We start from the raw sequence: 19,839 nt of genomic DNA on the forward strand, positions 1-19,839 counted from the left end.
TAGAGCCACCACAGAGAAGGCTCTTCTCTGCAGCCCTGCCAGCCGACACGGTCGCTGAGAGCTATGTGGTAGAAGGCCGTCCTGAAGATAGTCTGGTGATGAAGGGAGCTGGGCTGTTCAAGACCTGACCAGTTACTGCCCCCCAGGATCTGAACTTTTCTGCTCTTTTGGCCTTTTCGGGAGCATTCACAAAAACCATAAGCTGGAGGTGGCCACCTTACCTGGTGGCCACCTTTGCTACTCCCAAACCCACCCCGTGTATCCCCAGTGACGGTGAAGTCTGTCCTGGGTGGAGCTGTGGGTAATTTACTGACTGGTCCAAGTCTCTAATTGGAGTCGGCTCCCCCCGGAAGGATGGGGGAAAATACCCGCCCCTCCTTACTTCGGATGGGGGGGCACCTCTGAGAGCGGGCGGTTTCTTACCCCGGGTTTGTCCTGCTCTGAGCTCATCCCGGGGGCGGCGTCTGCCTCCCTCCTCCCTGCGACTCCCTCCATTTGGTGCCGTCGGCCCCCTCCCTCCCTGCTCTCTCGCTCTCTCTCTCTCGCTCTTTCCTCCCGCCGACTCCGCTCTTTTACCAATTAAGGCTTGCTGAGCCGCCCGCCCGGCCGGTGTCCTCCCGCCACCCCCTGTCGCTCGGCCATTCCGTGCGAGCTCCGGCCCTCGGACGTACCCTCCGTCCGTTCCTCCATCCGTCCGCGGCGGCGGGGTAGACGGCGACGCCACAGTCCCCGAGGATCCGTCGAGCTGACAGAGGTGAGCGGGGACGGGAGACGGGGAAGGGCGGAGGAGGGTCGAGGGGATCGGGGGTCGCCGCAAAGGTTGCGGATGTAGCCAGGCAGACGGCGCGGGAAGAGGACGCGGAGCAGGGATGGACCGAGAGGGGCGAGAAGCAGAGCGGGGACCCAGGAGGGCGAGAAAGGCAGGGGACCTGATGGCGGACCGGAGGGGAAAGATGGGACGAACGCGGGCCGGGCAGAAAAAAAGACGGAATCCAAACGGAACAGAGGAAGGAAGGAAGGAAGGAGAGAGAGGGAAGGAAGGAGAGGGGAGGGAGGAGAGGGAAGGGAGGAAGGAAGGAGAGGGAGAGGAAGGGAGGGAAGGAGAGGGGAGGGAGGAGAGGGAAGGGAGGAATGAAGGAGAGAGAGGGAGAGGAAGGAAGGAAGGAAGGAAGGGACAGTGGAATAACTAGCAACTCTAGGCAGAGAGGATGCAGGAGTTCTGGGAAGAGTGAATGTGGAAAGAGAGCTTCCAACTCAAAAGTTGAGAGATTGGAACTACTGTACTGTATATCGCCTCTTCCTAAAATGAGGACCCAGATTGTTGGGGAAAATATGCTGATTCTGTAAACCACTTAGAGAGGGCTGTAAAAGCACTATGAGGCAGTATATATTGCTATTCCTTGAATGTTGATATATAATTCTGCGTGCAGTTCTACTATGGTCCCTACTGGAGAGAGCAGGATCCCATAAATTTGTATGTATGCACATTGGCAGTTCCCCTCTTTATGGGCAAATATAAGCATTGGAAAGTGTTCGTTGAAGACCACGGCAGTGCAAAAGTTCTTGCACACACTGTTCCATCTGTATCGTTTTGCCAAGGGGCTAGAAAATCACATCGCACATAAGTCAGAACTTGTGGTCAAACCCACATATCGAGTTCCCTGTTGAATGTGGTAGCATGCCATGATTGCCGTAGCCACTTGACAGGAAGATACGGTTAATCAGGTGACTAAGCACACATTTCCTGATAAATCAAAGAGTCTCTTCTCCTCACGAATAGCCAGCCTGAAACTGCCTGTGTATCTGTTTAGAAAAACAAGTCGGGAAGACTGGCTGGGAGTTTGGGAGCCTGTAATTGTTGTAATGCGGTTGCAAGATTGCTCTCTGAATTAGTAGCTGAGAATATTGTTCAACAGACAAGTTAGCAATCAGCAGAAGAGGTTTCAATTTCTACCCCCACTGGATAAGCATGGCTTTGAAATCAGGCAAAGCTAAGAGATGTGGATGCTGAACAAGTAAAATGAAAATAATCCCCCCACCCCACTGTCACTATAGCTTTTAGATTGGATGCCCTCTGCCAATAAATTCTTCTCCCAAAATTCAGCTGAAACTACTCCTGCCCATCTGAGCTTGCAGAGAATTCCGTAAAGAATTGTGTCTTCCTAGTACTGTCTATTGGTTATTTTCACTGTCCTTGATGGAAATAAATACTTGGAATAGTTTTTAATCATTCTAGACTACAAAAGGAGTGTTAAAATATATCAAACTATACTTATTCGTCCTAAGTGATTTCTAATTATGTGTCCATCGTGCTTGATTGCAAAGCCCAAATTTCTGGTTGCTTTTTCTTACACGGCCATACATAGGCAATCACATATTCCCTTGAGAAAATTTCTGAGAGTGAAGAAATGTCACCCACAATATCAGAGTATTAGTCACAAAGTGCCACTTATCAAGTGTCAGCTACAAATGTGTGGGGATGGTGAAGACAAGGGTGAGGAACGTATTTCAAAGCAAATTCACTCCCTGTGAATATCTTGCTTTATACCATTTGAGAAGTTCCTTCGTCTTTCTTACCCTCATAGCAACCCCTAACAATAAGGGTAGGTTGAGAGACAGAAATTCATAAACAACAACACAAACATTGCTCAGAATCCCAAGAAACCATAATTCTAGAAAACTTGAAAAGTTTGAACAGCCAAATGAAAATCCTATTGCACATTAGGAAATGTACCTAAAGCATGTGGGGTTATCAAAGAAAAAACTGTTTTATGTGTGACATGAGAGATGAATGTGTTTCATTTAGAGCCTGTGTGCTTATGGACAAGTTGGTCCTTATTTTTTCCAGTTCTCCAAATACCATATTCAAGTTACCATACAAGGAAAATTAGTGGCATCTAGTGCATTCAAATTCGAGTCCTTCTGCAATTCCAACATGATTACCTCAGACTAAGTCCCATTAACATGAACGATGGCTGAGAATTGTGGGAACAGTCGTATCTATGTACCTTGGGGGTGGCACAGTTTAAAAGCGCATTACGTTTTTTGAACAACATTAGCCCTAAGGGACATAGACAGGTACTGTAGAATAGAGGAGCAGGAAGATGATAAGAGATTTTACCCTTCACCCACCCCACCCCAATTAGAAATAAATGAATTTCATAGTTAGCTGGGTTAAAACTCAAGAGATTTAATCAGTCCAGCTACTTTAAATTATTTCAAGCAAGTCCACCTCCCAAACCTCTCATGCATTGAATGATAGTTCTCACTAATCCTAAAGAATATTGTCATTTCTAGTCCATTCTGAATTATATTATCCGGGGCATCCTAATTTTTTGCTTCAGGAATGGGATGGATCCACCCTCAGTTTTGGTTATTTGTGGTGAGGTAAAGCTTTATTGACCACATTTAAATGGTTCACCTGCACAAGAGTCTTGGATGATACCTTCTGGTGAACCTCCTGGCAGTTTGGGGGCATTCTTATTTTTTATTCTCCCTCCCCTCCCTCCCTCCAAGAGAGAGGAGACAGTCATTGTGAGGTAAGGTAGTTTTCCCTATTTGGTGCCTTCCAGAACTATCGGGATGACAGCTTCCAGAATCCCCAGCCAACATTCAGGAGAAGCAGGGCTTAAGATGTCTTCGCTCAGATCACCGAAGCCAAAACTCAAATCCCCATTCAGACAGGAAGCTGATTAGGTGTCTCTGATCGGTTGCTACCTCTCAGGCCTGCTCTAAAAACCAAACGGTAAATAAAGCAAATTGGCTGAAGATAAAGTTAGATTAAAATGTAATAAGAAAGGTGGGTCTGACTTTCTGTACCATTATGCTTTGGGGAATTGCAGAAGACGAAAGGGTACCCAGTGACTTCTTTTGTGCCCACAACAAGACCCCAATTCATTCTAGGTAATCTACCTGCCATGCATATTGGGCAGAATTGCATTCCAAAACCTGAATGGAATCATCTAGAAGCTCTGTAATGGATCCTCCCTGACATCCCAACTTTGTCCTTTGAAGCATTTTACTGAAATAACATTAAGAGCTCATCATTCCTGCAATTTTAATCGCTGTTCTGCCATTCTACTGTAGGTAAATGTAAGCCATTTTATTATTATTATTTATTAGATTTGTATGCTGCCACTCTCCGAAGACTTGGGGCGGCTCACAACATAACAATAACACAATGCATTACAAATCCAATAGTAAAAATTTAAAACCAACTAAAAACATTAATAACATAACCAATATTATAATAAAATCCCCAACTACACAATCATACACATTCAACCCAATCCATTATACAATAGAGGTCGAAAACATAACAAAGGGTGGTAGTAATTATCCCCACGCCTGGCGACAAAGGTGGGTCTTCAGCATTTTATGGCAGGCGAGGAGAGTGGGCGCTGTTCGAATCTCTGGAGGGAGTTGATTCCAGAGGGCCGGGGCCGCCACAGAAAAGGCTCTTCCCCTGGGCCCCGCCAGCCAACATTGTTTAGTCGATGGGACCCAGAGAAGGCCAACTCTGTGGGACTGGGATTCGTGCAGCATATCTTGTTTTGGCTTTGAGAAATACCTCAGAGTCGTTCAAGAAACTGAACCAAGCTAACCCGGCTAAAATGGATAAGGCAGCAGTCAGTTTTTATATATGTGAGAGAAAGTTGCTTTAGGAAACTTAAAAACATGGCTATCATGGGTTCAGAATGCTTGTGTAAATAGTCCTTTGGCTTTATCTGTGGCAGGAAAAAAATGTAGAATTCTTAATCATTTCTCTCCAGGGAGTATTATTTTTCAAGGCTATCAGCTGCCTTTTAATACCCATAAGCTACATTATTATATCCACATGCCTGGAAATTAAAAGCAAAGCAATGCCATTCCCCTCACACCCTTCTATTTTATGCTGATAAGGGAAATGGAGATTCCCACCGTGGAATTAAATACAGAATGGAAGCTGTGAATTATTCCAGGTTAAATTAACCAGAAATGTGGAAATTGTTTTTCCTATCTTGCCATCTGTGACCCACCCTTCATTTGTTAGTCTTCCCTCATTCACACTTCACACCATCCCCTCCCCATCAGAGCTGTTAAAAACATCCCCTTTCTTAGCTGTAACCACAAATACATTTTGTAGGTACACACATACAATTTGATTGTGCCTCCTCCTCCTTCTGTGGACTCCCTTCAGCCTTGCCTTCTTGCCCACTGCTACATCTCCAGCCCCCAGGCCCCTGGGGAGGGTCTGTCTAGTTATTTTAAAAACTGAAAGAAATGAAGCTCTCCAAATAAGGGGAAAATATGAAGACGGGGCCCTTAAGCTTGGAGCTCTAGAAGGGTGGGGGGGGGCACACTGGGAAAGGAGGCAAGCCTGCCACCTATTGATGAAACCTTGGAACTGCAGGCATCTCTTTTATAACACACACCCCATCCCTCCCAATCACACAGGGGCACACCTTTTTTTTAAAAAAAAAACCAGAATTCAGTTTGCTGGGCTGTCACTGCCTTTAAACACAATAGTCCGGGAGGAGGGAGAAAGGAAAACTCCTCTTTCTTTTATTTTCTGTAGCACGAGTCCGTATTTTCCCCTCACTCATCATGAATGATAGACACTCCCTGTTGCTAAGGGGGCTGCCTAGCAATCAGATAGAGCAGTGGTTCTCAGTCTTTCTAATGCTGCGATTCCTTAATACAGTTCCTCAGGTTGTGGTGACCCCCAACCATAAGTCTAGTGCCAATTCTCCCAACAGAGCTTTAAGCTGATTGGCAGGAAGGTCAGAGGGACACTCCCACTGTAAATACCTGATTGGTCGGATTGTATGTTTCAAGGCACCAGAAAAGACAAATTTCCCATGGTCTTAGGAACTAAAGCTTCTACTTTAGCTCCTGAGACCATGAGAAATTTGTCTTTTCTCATAGTCTTAGACGACTCCTGTGAAACAGTCATTCGACCCCCAAAGGGGTCCCAATCCCCAGGTTGAGGACCACTGAGGTAGAAGAAGGTAGTCATAATTTCCTATGTTATGAATGAATTCCCAATGCAGGGAATGACCCTTGTGTCTTTCTGATACACTAAAATGAAGATATTTGGCACCCAGGATCAGAGCAGGAATAGCAGCCCACTCCCCTACAAGCTACTGCAGCCAAGGCCTGCCCCAAAATGCTGTAACTTGAGGCAGGAAATATTGTGAAAATGAAAAAAGCACTAATTAATGTGCTGCCTTTCCTTAATCGAACTTAAACCTGATGTTGGGGCGGAAAATCCTTCTTTGTTTGCACCTCTAGCCTACTTACAGTATCCATGGGCCATGGGCGCACCTGCATGTCCGCCTGCAATTACCTTACCTGCCCAGGTGCAGTAGCATAATTGCGCTGGACTCTGCTATCACTCAGAGCTACAGGGGCGAGTACGCATCACCGTTCCATCTTAACAGCCCACCTCTGTGCAACTTCAGCTGTTTTGGGGGGTTAGCAGACTTCTTAAGAGTTGCGAAGAGTCACTCTGTATCTGAGAGGGCAGCTCACACTCTTATGGAATAATGGAAATGATGTTAGATTCCAAATCTCAATATTACAGCAAAATGTCTCCGGCTGCTGTTAAAGGCACATATTTTAGATAGTTGCCTGGAACTCACTTCTCCCAAACAGAGTTGCACAATCTTAGCAACTCTAAGATGGGTGGACTTCAACTCCCAGAGTTCCCTGGACTGCGTCCCAGAATTTCCCAGCCAGCAGAATTCTGGGAATTGGAAGTCCACTCATCTCAAAGTTTGTAAGGGTGCAAATTATTATCCTAAACCCGTGATGGTAAACCCATGTCATGTGTGCCACAAGTGGCACACGGAACCATATCTGCCAGCATGTAGTTAAGCTCCAGCGCACATGTATGCGCTGGCCAGCTGATTTTTGGTTCGCACAGAGGCTCTTTAGCCTCCCCAAGCTCCAAGAAAGCCTCTGGGAGCCTGGGGAGGGTGAAAAATGGGCCTACCGATCCCAAAGGAAGTCAGGAAATGTGCCATTTCTGTCCTCTGGAGGACCTCCAGGGGGCAGGGGAGGCAGTTTCACCCTCCAAGAAAAAAAGCCTCTGGAAGTCAGGAAATGGAGCAGCCAGAAGAGGGGTGATGCGTGGAGATGGGACAGTGCAGGGGCCTTGTGCATGTATGCACAGGGCGGGGGGACACATGGGGGCATTGAATTATGAGTGCGTGCATCCGCATATGTGTGATAACCCATGCCTTATAGCTTTCGGCACCCAAGGGAAGAAAGGTTCGCCATCACTGTCCTAAACTTTTATGAGAATTCCAATGAGACCTCAATGTGTAACTTACTCTAATGCAAGTAATAATAATAAATTTAACTGTTTTGCTTTTTTAATCATTGGATTTGTATTTTGTATTCCTGTTGTGAGCCACTCTGAGTCTTCAAAGAGGGGCAGCATACAAATCTAATAAATAAATAAATAAATAAATAAAATAATAACAGAGTTGGAAGGGACCTTGGAGGTCTTTTAGTCCAACCCCCTGCTTAGGCAGGAAACCCTACACTACTTTAGACAGACTGTTAGCCAACATCTGCTAAATGAGTAGCAGGAACAGCCTCCATGCAAAAAGAAACAGCTTTTTAAATGATGGCATAATTTTAAGGGCATATTTTAAGGGCAAGGCAGCTGTCAGATAGCTGCTTTTTTCTTTTTTCTTTTTGCTTTATAGACAAGGATACTACAAATGGTAGGGAGCAGAATCTACCAGAAAGTTCTCTAATTAAAGTTACTCATTTCAATGAGACTGTTTGAAAAAAAAACTTTATGGGAAAATTATTCATATGATCTTGAGTGGTCATACCATGGGTGGAAATAATTTTATTCCTTATAATTTAAATTATGAACTAGCTTTGTGTAGTGGTTAGGAAATCAGTCTAGAAATCAGGAGTCCTGTCCCAGCTTAGGCATGAAGCCAGCCTGCGTGACCTTGGGCCAGTCCTTCACTCCCTCCTGCCTAGGAAATAGGCAAGGACAAACCGCCTCCAAAAGACCTTGCCAAGTAAATTGCAGGGTTTGGTCCATGCAGTTGCCAGGGCTCAACCCTATCTTGAAGGCACAAAAAAACAAAAACAAAGTCTCCTTTTCTCCAGAAGGGATTGGCCTACAACAAATTGATCTAAAAGTAAGTGACAATAAGAGCAAGGTGCTGCTATCTTGTTCTGGATCAGGAGTCCTCAAACTTGGCAACTTTAAAACTTGTGGACTTCAATACCCAGAATTCTCCAGCTATGCTATCCTTGTTGGAGAATTCTGGGAATTGAAGTCCACAAGTCTTAAAGTCGTCAAGTTTGAAGACCTCTGTTCTATTCCAATTGGCAGAGCTTTTTGCACCATCTGTTAAAATGGCAACCGTGCCATTCATGCCCAAGCAATGTTATTTTCCATACATTTCAATCAATGTGATGTATGGCTGCGATTGAATTGTTTGATAGATTTTAATATACAGTGGGTTTTTTAGCTTACGTAGTTTTTAAAGTAATTAGATTTGTTTTGTATTCACTGTTTTGTATTGTATCTTGTGAGCAGCCCCGAGTCTTCGGAGAGGGACGGCATACAAATCTAATAAATAATAAAATAATAATAATTTCAGTCCTTCTATTCAAATATTCACAGAAAGGGACAATGGGTTATTTAGGTAAAATTCACACATGGCTCTACATTCAGTATGGAAACTCTAAATCAGGGTTGTCAAATTTCTGTTGTCATGGTAGTGACATGTGACGTATTGGGGACTTTTTCCTTCTTTGGTAAACCGGGCAGGGGCAGGGGCAGCATGTGACGTATCCAGCCTACGCCCTGCGGAGTTTGACACACCTGCTGTAAATCCAGACAAATGACTTTGTGCATGTGGAACTGCATAATCCAATATATTTGTGTAATAGTCTCTATGGGGAATGGTGCATATTTATGGAAATGGCAACCGTAGGTGTTTCAGCAATAAATATAGAAATTGAATCTTTCCTTTACTGGATCACTCCTTTCACATTGATTGGAAGGAACAATCCTTTAACCGAGTCTGAACCACTCACAACTGCAAACGCTATGTGTATGCTGCTACTTAGCCTGCCATTAAATAAGTGCTTCCTTGGCAGTGAGTCCCAAAGAACTCAGGGAGAAGTGTGAATGTTTTTACAGCATTGCACTGCTAAAATATGCTGCACAGAATATTTGGTCCCACAATAATACACCCAGTCTCTAATAAACAGAAAAAATAGTTGAATCTGTATAGTGGGAGACAGGAAAACAAACTTGCTTTCCTTTTGGTGTGATGCATGGATATGCATTTCACTCCCCTCATTATAACCCAGATGCTATAATAATCGTAATGTTTTTGCAGCAGGCTTACAATCTGTTAAAAGGGACCTGCCAAATCTAAGACACTTCTTCCCCAGTACATTAGTCTCTGTTACTTTGCTAAACCAGTGGTTTTAACAGTGACTATGACTTCCTATCCCAAGTATATTTTGACAGTTTGTATAATATGATTTAACTTGTTGAATAGAGGTAAGCATTCAGATATTTGGTTACATTGAATTGCGCCTGATCAATAATCTTACTAAGGAACTTAACTTTGATTTACAACCAGCATTTCTTATTGGGCGATAATATACTGCTCAAAAAAAGTAAAGGGAACACTCAAATAACACAGATCTGAATGAATGAAATATTCTCATTGAATACTTTGTTCTGTACAAAGTTGAATGTGCACAACAGCAGATGAAATTGATTGTCAATCAGTGTTGCTTCCAAAGTGGACAGTTTGATTTGACAGAAGTTTGATTTACTTGGAGTTATATTGTGTTGTTTAAGTGTTCCCTTTATTCCTTTGAGCACTGTATATTGTGAGAAGTGTATATTGTGAGAAGCTATGCCACTTCCTTTTCTGGAGCCATCTTGACTCCGATACTTACAACAGTTCATTTAGTTATGTTTAAAGTTATAATGGCACTGAAAATGTGACTTATGGCTGTTGTCGCATCCCCATAGTCGCATGATCAAAATGCAAACGATCGACAATTGACTCATATTTATGATGGCTGCAATATACTGGGGTCATGTGATCACCTTTTGCAAACTTCTGGCAATGGCAATAGTGCTTAGATTTATATACCACTTCACAGTGCTTTTACAGCTCCCTGTGAACAGTTTACAGAGTCAGCCTATTGCCCCCAACAATCTGGGTCCTCATTTTACCCACCTCGGAAGAATGGAAGGCTGAGTCAACCTTCAGCCTGGTGAGATTTGAACTGCAGGCAGCCAGCAGGCAGCTGAAATAGCCTGCAGTACTACATTCTAACCACTGCAGCTCTTCAAGCAAAATCAGTGGCAAGCCAGATTCATTCAACAAGTGGCTCTTTGGAACCAATTACCCCCGCCCCCAGCTCCGCACGGCCCCCACCCTACTGGGTTTCTGAAAAGCCTTGAAAACCTGGCTTTGCCGGCAGGCCTGGGGGCCGTGATAATGGACAGCTTTCTATCCATCCGAGACACGAATTGATTGGGATGTTTGGTGCATGAGTGTAGTGATGATATTGTAGGGTTTTTACTCTTATGAAGTGTTTCTTAAACTATTTATTACAAAATGTTTTTTTAATTATTATGACATGTTTTAACCTGCTTATATTATTTTATCATTATTATTGTAAGCCGCCCTGAGTCCTTGGGGAGTGGGTGGTATATGAATTCAAATGAATGAATGAATGAATGAATGAATGAATGAATGAATGAATGAATGAATGAATGAATGAATGAACGAAAGTAGGTAAATTAGTTGTTTTAGTGCAGGAGAGTGATTCCAATGTGGTGTTGAGAAGCCTCAATAAAAGAGCACTTCTAAAAAGGTTTGGCTAACCCAGGGTTTCTCAACCTCAGCAACTTTAAGACAGGTGGACTTCAACTCCCAGAATTCTCCAGCTAGGAGAGTTAAAATCCACTTGGTCTTAAAGTTGTAAAGCATCATTTGAGGTTTTACACAAATTTAACAAGCAAATCACCAATACCCTAGTGCAGGGGTGTCAAACTTGCAGCGTCACATTGTCATCACATGACGTATCATGACTTTTTTCCTCCTTTGCTAAAACGGGGTAGGCGTGGCCAGGACATGACACATCCAGCCTGTGGGCCACGACACCCCTGCCTTATTGTCACTTTCATTCTGTGCACGTACATATATCTCCATACATACCTGCAGAATAGGAATATTAGCATCTTACAGAACTACAAACCTGTAAAAACCATTAACACTTGATTACTTAAAATATGGTCTATAACAGTGATGGCAAACCTATGGCATAGGTGCCACAGCTGGCACGCGGAACCATATTTGCTGGCACGTGAGCCATTGCCTTAGCTCAGCTTCAACATGCATGTGTGTGCTAGTCAACTGATTTTTGGCTTGCACAGAGGTTCTGGGAGGGCTTTTTTGGCTTCGGGAGAGCATCCGAGGGGTTGGGGGGGGCATCTTTACCTTCCCTCAGCTCCAGAAGAGCCTGGGGAGGGCAAAACATGAGCCTAGTGGGCCCACCAGAAGTTGGGGGAAAGGCAGTTTTCGATGTCCAGAGGGCCTCTGAGGGGTGGGGGAAGGTGTTTTCGCGCCCGCCCCCCCAGCATTGAATTACGGGTGTGGGCATTTGCGCATGCGTGATAGTGTGTGTGCATACTCTTTCAGCACCCAGGGGGAAAAAGTTCGCCATCACGGGTCTATAAGCACCAACTAGTAATGAAAGACCAGAGTGGAATTTGGAGTCATTGTCTGCACAGACATAGCTGTGTGTCTCAGGCCTTTGGATGGAGGAAAGGCATGCATAGAGACACCAAGTATTCATAGAGATCGAGAATAAACGACAAAGGTGAACAAACTCCCTTATAGTAATTGGCTGCCATACCATAAAGGGAGTGTTATAGAATAGAATAGGATAGCATAGAATAGCGTAGAATAGAATAGAATAGAATAGAATAGAGATAGGATAGGATAGGATAGGATAGAATTTTATTGCCCGTGTGATTGGATACACAAGGAATTTGTCTTGATGCATATGCTCTCAGTACAACACAATGATAGTCTGGGTGCAGACAAGTACATCAAATCATATTAAAAACAGTCAACATAATTTGTAAGGATACAAGCCACAAAGTTACAGTCATTAGTGGGGAGGAGATGGGTGATGGGAACCATGAAAAGATTAATAGTAGTGCAGACTTAGTAAATAGTTTGACCGTGTTGAAGGAATTATTTGTTTATCAGAGGGATGGCATTCCAGGGGGAAACTGTTCAGTAAATGTGACGGATCAGTAAATATTTTCACTGCCCTCTTTTGACTCATGCAGTACACAGGTCCTCAATGGAAGGCAAGTTGGCAGCAATTGTTTTTTCTGCAGTTTTCAGATGCTTTCCCTGCTTTGTGATCAATTTCCTTTTCTACTGTTGGAAAAAAGTACATTATTTATTTATTTTATTTTATTTATTAGATTTATAGCCCACCCTTCTCCAAGCAGCTCAAGGCGGCTTACAAGGATAAAAAACACAATAATGAAATTACAATTATAAAAATACAATATAAAACCCCAATATTCATTCTTCATGTAATGTAATGTGTAAATATATAAAGAAGCCTTTAGGCTGCTACTGCATTGCAAATACCATGTGCTCTGTACTGTTGCAATATAATTGATAGTGTTGTGTAATGGGACTAATGTTAGACTTTCTTGCAGTATAGAAAATAATAATGAACTATTTGCCTGAAGCTTACTTTATCCAGAGCTCAAAGAAAGTCAGAGCTCACTTATTCACCTCCATTACTATTTTGACAGAAAATGTAATGGAATAAAAATAAATGTTTTGTTCTTTTTCTGCAAAACTCCAGCAGATGCCTCTATTCCTTGTTGGGAACTGCTTTATTATTTATTAATTTGGTCTAGTGGTTAAGGCACCACTGGAGACGCAGTTTATTATTATTATTATTATTAATTAAATTTGTATGCCGCCCCTCTCCACAGACTTGGGGCTAGTTCTGCCTGAGGCAAGAGAGCTGGCTGGGTGATTTTGGGCCAATCACTTTCTCTCAGCCCAACCTATTTCACAAGGTTGTTGTTGTAGGGAAACTAGGAGGAGGAAAGACTACTAGGTATGTTTTCTGCCTTAAGTAATTGTGTAGGTCAGCGTTTCCCAACTAGTGTGCCGCGAGACACGGTCAGGTGTGCCGCGAAGCTCCTAGGGAAGCTCCAGCTGGGCGGGGCGCTGCCAGTGCCGGACCGCCAGTGCCTCCGACCTGGAGCTCCCACTCGCAGCTGTCCCCCCAGCTACTGTCCGATGCAGCTGGGCCCCAAAGAAGGAAGGCGGGAAAAAGGAGGCAGGGGCGGGGAGGTGCGGCAGTAGGAGTAAAGGGAGCTGCGGCCGCCCCTGCCTCCCCACAGTGCCTCCGGCCAAACGCGTCCCTGGCTTCTCTGCCCTGCCCCATTGCCCGCCCGATCCGCCCCCTCTCCTCCTCCGCCACCGCCGCCTCCTGTCTTGGGGCGCGATCTGCCCCCTCTCCTCCGCCACCTTCTGCCTAGGGGCGCGATCCGCCCACTCTCCTCCTCCTCCGCCGCCGCCTCCTGTCTTGGGGCGCGATCTGCCCCCTCTCCTCCACCGCCGCCTTCTGCCTTGGGTGCGATCCGCCCCCTCTCCTCCGCCACCGGAGAGAGAATGGAGGGCGCCATTGTCTTCGCCTCCGCCCGCCGGCTCTGCAGCTAAGAGGCAGCAGCCATCAGCCCCCTCGCCCTCCCAGACGTCCCCAGCGCCCGGCCACGCGCCGCCTCCCGTTAGCCCGGCCGACTTTTCCCTGCTGCCGTTTCTCCGGTCAGCAAAGCCATCTGCCCAGGAAAGCGCCGCGCATTGAAAAAGCGCGATGCTTTTCCGGGCAGCCGGCTTGCTGGCCGGAGAAGCGAGCGATCCGGGAGTCCGGGACTGTGTGGCTTTGCGCCATGAAGAGAAAACGGCAGCAGGGAAAAGTCGGCTGGGCTAACGGGAGGCGGCTCGTAGCCGGGCGCTGGGGACGTCTGGGAGGGCGAGGGGGCTGATGGCTGCTGCCTCTTAGCTGCAGAGCCGGCAGGCGGAGGCGAAGACAATGGCGCCCTCCATTCTCTCTCCGGCTCTCTCTCTCTCTTTCTTTTTCTCTCTGTTGCCGGCGTGGTGAACGAGAGAGAAAGAGAGAGAGAGAAAAAGGAGGGGAGAGAGAATGAGAGAGAAACAAAAGCAAGAGAAAGAGAGGGAAAGAAAGCAAGAGAGAGAGAGAAAGAGAGGGGGGAAGGAGGGAGAGGGAAAGACATAGAGGGAGGGAAGGAGGGAGAGAGAAAGAGAGCAAAAAAGAGAGGAAGAAAGAAAGAGGGATGGAGAGAGAGAAAGAAGGGAAGGAAGAGAGAGAAAGAGGGAAGGAGAAATAGAGTGAAATGGAGGAAAATATATTTTTTTTGTCCAAACTTTTCTTTAGCCCCCCCCCGCCCCCCCGTTCAATGTTCCCCAGAATTTTGAAAATATGAATAATGTGCCGCGGCTCAAAAAAGGTTGGGAAACACTGGTGTAGGTAATCTACAATTATATTGACAGCCTAATGCTGGCGAAAACTTAATTCAAGACAAAGATCTAAGAGTTAATTAGAGTCTAAGAATATAGGCAGATCTGAGCAGGATGACTTTTTTTGTAAAATTAGGATGTTCAGTTCTGATAAATTCAATATTTTTTGATATTTAGAGGGCCATTTAAATATTGCTCTTAAGTTTACAATTATAATTGGTGCAATAACCGACCGACCCCCCTAAATATTCAGCTTTATCTGCAATTCCCAGTATTTTGCAATTTCCTCCCTCAATCCTAGCATTGCTTCCTGTGATTATTCTATACCTGTATACCTGATGATGATAATGATAGTGATGATCAGTTTAGCATTGAAGGAAAAGCAAAATTTGCCAGGGTCTACTTGTTTTAACTATACTGGTGTCACTTTATTTTCCTAGTAATCAGACATCTGAAAATTATAATAAAAGTCCCAATGGGTATGCACTGATTTCTGTGTCTGTTTCCACTGAGTAACATCTCTAATGGCAGGAGGAGAAAAAATCCAGATATCTTAGATTAAAACAAACCTATCTTGTCAACTCCAGCTAATATATCCAGTATCTGAAAGAACTGGAAAGCTACAGGGTCTCACTCCTACTTTAGAAGGCCTCACTCTTGATTAAGGTTTTTCTAGCTTCCAATCCAAACATTAATTTTCTACTTTGCTTCACTCACTGCCAACCCTTCAATATGGTCCTTTCACTTAGAGGAAGTGCCGGGATGAGATGGTGAAAAGCAAGCTGCAACACAAAAGGAGACATTTCAAAACTGATGTCAGAGTTGGGTGTGGCTTTTATCAACCCAACGCAACCACTTTGCTGAATCATGACTATATAAAGAAGAAGTAGAAGAACCAAATATATGCCAGTAGAGGGCATTCCTGGGCAGCATTTTATTCTTTCTTCCAAAATCTCGCTGATTCAACAATCAGTCCTTGCACTTTCTTGCCAACTAACAATTTGTTGGTTGTCAAAATCCTGGAAATATTCTATCAGAGTAATATGTTGAAGCTGGTTATTTCGTAGGCATTTCTTTATCCTCTAGTCTAGAGAACATTATTCCATTACGGCGAACACAGGTTCAGACATGTTTTGGTAGAAAAATGCTAATCCCTCCATATGTTCAACAAATTAACATGGACACACAATCTACCAGAAAAGCTTTCATCTTTGGCGGCATACAAATAAGGGACAGGCCTGGGCCTCAGGCATCAACCATTAGCAATAGAGCTGCAGAGTGTTTGGGGTTTCTTCAGTGATAGACTCCTACGGGAACGGTCAGGAACACAGTTTCAGTAGCAAAATTTGGAGCTCCACCCCAGAGCACCCAATTTGCACTGAAAGGTGTTGAAACAAAGTGCATAAGCCACGCCCACAGTGTGGTAGTAAAAATTTTGGTAGCCCATCGCTGGGTTTTTTTGCAAGCAATAGTGACTGAACATGCAAATCAAGACACTGTTACAAGCTTGGATGTTCCAATCCCATCCCTCCCCCCAAAAAAGTTGGTGCCTTCAATCTGTTAAAACTATAAATACAGTGGTACCTCTACTTACGAACTTAATTCGTTCCGTAACTAGGTTCTTAAGTAGGAATCAATGTAAAAGCAAATAATGCTGGCGATTGGGGGAAACCACAGGGAGGGTGGAGGCACTGTTTCCTCCCAGGAGATTCCTAGAGAGGCCCCACGGAGGCTTCTCCCCGCCTTTTCCGGCCCTGTTTCCTCCCAGGAGATTCCTAGAGAGCCTCCACGGAGGCTTCTCCCCGCCTTTTCCGGCCCTGTTTTCTCTCAGGAGATTCCTAGAAAGGCCCCACAGAGGCTTCTCCCCACCTTTTCCGGTCCTGTTTCCTCCCAGGAGATTCCTAGAGAGGCTCCACGGAGGCTTCTCCCCGCCTTTTCCGGCCCTGTTTTCTCTCAGGAGATTCCTAGAAAGGCCCCACAGAGGCTTCTCCCCACCTTTTCCGGTCCTGTTTCCTCCCAGGAAATTCCTAGAGAGGCCCCATGGAGGTTTCTCCCTGCCTTTTCAGGTTACAGTTTCGGAGGCTCGGGTTTGTAAGTGGAAAATGGTTCTTGAAAAGAGGCCAAAAAAAGTTGTGAACACCTGGTTCTATCTAGAAAGGTTTGTAAGTAGAGGTGTTGGTAGGTAGAGGTTCCACTGTATCAGAGTCCCATTGGCCCTGATTTTTGAGAATGCAGATGATCTTTCATCCCATCTGGAGGGGATCAGCTTGTGCAGGCTGTCCCAATCTGTGCATGTGTGGGTGTGTGCTTGAAAGGACTACACACATCATTCAGAGGCACCCTGTGTTGCACAATTAGAGCTTTGAACAAAACCAGATACTTCTTCCGAGAGGTTCCTTAGTCATTGCCCTTAGCTATGCTAGTCTTCCTGGCTGCCGATTAATTGCATGTATTTGTGTGCCTAAGCGAGAGAAAGCCGCGAGGAGGGTGGTGATGACAAGACAAGACTAGCCCTGCTGCAGTCTTGTGGAAAGAGGGAGGAGGGCAAGGCAGAAAGCAAACGGCCGTACTCCTTTTTTACTTGCGTATATTCGACTCAGCCGAAGGAGACACCCAGCCAGCCAGCCAGGTAGATTCTGCAGCTCACATCTGAATTGGGTTTCCATTGCTGGGGGAAAACTGGTGGGGACAGGAGTCATGTTTCCCGAGGGAGGAAAAAATGAGGTAGCTCCTATTTGGTCAGTAAGTATATAGGAATTTGGGAGAGGCACTACCTGTAGCGTAGAAGGGTTCCTCCTCCAAGCACCTTTCCTGGTTTGGGATAGGAAATGTTGTACCCCAAACCCACCTAAATGCTTGATCTCTTGGCTTCAAGCCTGCCTCTCTAGCTGGCTAGTTTGGGTATCAGTGTACTATAGTCACAGATTGTAGAGCGGTAGATTTAAAATTGTTTTGATTGTTTCTTAAGGACTTTTATTATTACATTCTGTGATTTACTTTTTTTGGTTGTGAGCCTCCCAGAGTCCCTGGGAAGTTGGGCGGCATACAAGTTCAAAAAAACAAACAAACAAATAGATGCTGTGTTTCATCTCAGTTTAGTAGCTGTAGAGTAGAACAAGCTTTTCTACTTTTTCAATCTGTATAGTCTGGAGGACAGAAGGGAAAGGGGGGGACATTATCGAAACATTTAAATATGTTAAATGGTTAAATAAAGTTCAGGAGGGAAGTGTTTTTAATAGGAAAGGAAACACAAGAAGAAGGGGGCACAATATGAGGTTAATTGGGGGAAAGATCAGAAGCAACCTGAGAAAATATGATTTTACTGAAAGAGTAGTAGATGCTTGGAACAAACTTCCAGCAGACGTGGTTGGTAAATTCACAGTAAATGAATTTAAACATGCCTGGGATGAACATATATCCATCCTATGTTAAATACAGGAAATAGTATAAGGGCAGACTAGATGGACCATGAAGTCTTTTTCTGCCGTCAATCGTCTATGTTTCTATGATAGGCTGTTCTGCCATATTCCTTGGAATTTGACCCTCTCTTCTCCCTTCCCTCACTTCAAAAATCCCCTGATCATTTGAAGGGTGGGAGAGGATGACTAAATTTGCCATTCCTTCCCCAACCAGCCCCTCTCCCACCCTCTCTCTTCCTCCCTGCCCTTTTATTTGTTTCTCAGAGTGGAAGAAAAAAGTGAAGGTGGGGTGGCTGGATCAGTGTCTGGCTTGTGAGTCACCTTGTCTGGCTCAGGCTGGAATGCCTGCCTCTCTTCCCCCCCCCCCCACTAACCCAGCATACCTCTATCCCTCCCCCCTCGAAAAAACCCTTCACTAACTCTAGTTACAAAAGGGGCTTGCTCTGCTTCTCCCAAAACTTTACAGCATTGTCTTTCTAATCTATACTATAGCTGGGCTGTCACACCCACTCCTGTTTTCAGAACACCTTAAGTCAGGGGTCTCCAACCTTGGCAACTTTAAGACTTGAGGACTTCAACTCCCAGAATTCCTCAACCAGCTTTGTTGAGGAATTCTGGGAGTTGAAGCTTTGCTGAGGAATTCTGGGAGTTGAAGTCCATAAGTCTTAAAAGTTGAGGTTGGAGATCCCTGACTTAAGTTATCCCCTCCAACTTTTTGGTGCTGCTCCCCCCGGAGGCCAGTTTTGGGGGATTCTCAAAAGAGACAACCAAGGTGTCTTGTTTGCCAGAATTTATTCTCTTCAAAGGCACCCTTGCCTTGGAGTATATAAATTCAGTTCAAGATTGACAGCCAGTCACCGACAATTTAGCGGTAACTGTGTCCTTTTACTATATTCCTTTTCCCCCTCAGCCCACTTGGGTGAGGGAATGGAAATGGATAGCCCTCCCCAATCGGGCACCTTCCAAAAATCCCCATCCAGACCGAGCTGTGGATCATTTGGGCTAGAAATTAAAACTCGCTAAAAAGGAAAGAGAAGAACCTGGAAAAGGTGGATATGTTTAAACCAGAAGCACTGCTTGATTTGTATAGAATTGACTTCATTGCCATGGGATCAGAGTACTTATGGGACCATCTTCTGCCGCATGAATCCCAGCGACCGGTTAGGTCCCACAGAGTTGGCCTTCTCCAGGTCCCGCCAACTAGACAGTTTGGTGGGGCCTAGGGGAAGAGTCTTCTCTGTGGGGGCCCCGGCCCTGTGGAATCAGCTCCCCCTGGAGATTTGTACTGCTCCCACCCTCCTCGCCTTTTGTAACATCAAGCTTGGTGTTATTAAATTCTCCCCCATGGTCGAGGAATGTATAGTGTGTTTGTTGATTGAATGATTGTGTATTTTATTTATTGATTGATTGATTTTGTCCAATACACAATGAGGGTTTTAGTGGGTATACACATAGTAAAATACATAATGAAGGTTATAGAGGATATACTCATAGTAAAATATATCTAAGAAAGAATAGAAGATATAGGAATAAAACATATCAATGAAAGAATAGAAAAAGAGATAGAGGAATAGAAGAAAGATATAGGAGATATAGAAGAGCAATAGGACAGGGGATGGAAGGCACTCTAGTGCACTTATGCACTAGAGTTCTTTAGTTTTTCAGTTGTAACTGAACTTTAATTACTTGGATTTCGATGTATATATATTTTATATGTTGTAAGCCGCCCCGAGTCCCCAGCCTGTAAGTCCAATATATTTATATTTCCAAAAGTGAGGGCGTGCAGGATTGGAAGAAGAAAAAAAACCCTTCGCTTTCGACTTTCTCTTGCAATCCTAAAT

The 19,839-nt window shown here is 44.7% G+C and overlaps 1 protein-coding gene across 4 annotated transcripts in view; it reads left to right on the forward strand.

Moving 5' to 3' along the window:
- Window positions 1–568: 568 nt before the first annotated feature.
- The window catches only part of FLNA (filamin A), a 110,492-nt gene continuing 91,221 nt past the window's right edge, over window positions 569–19,839 (forward strand). For 2 of the 4 annotated variants that reach the window (XM_070741367.1, XM_070741369.1), the window contains exon 1: window positions 664–754. The gene's annotated coding sequence lies outside the window, so the exon portion shown is untranslated. Of the gene's footprint in view, window positions 755–19,839 lie in introns of all 4 variants that reach the window. The other 2 variants (XM_070741370.1, XM_070741368.1) reach the window with 2 other exon arrangements.

The sequence above is a fragment of the Erythrolamprus reginae genome, chromosome 2 (genome assembly GCF_031021105.1).
Source record: "Erythrolamprus reginae isolate rEryReg1 chromosome 2, rEryReg1.hap1, whole genome shotgun sequence".
NCBI classification, from domain to species: domain Eukaryota; kingdom Metazoa; phylum Chordata; class Lepidosauria; order Squamata; family Dipsadidae; genus Erythrolamprus; species Erythrolamprus reginae.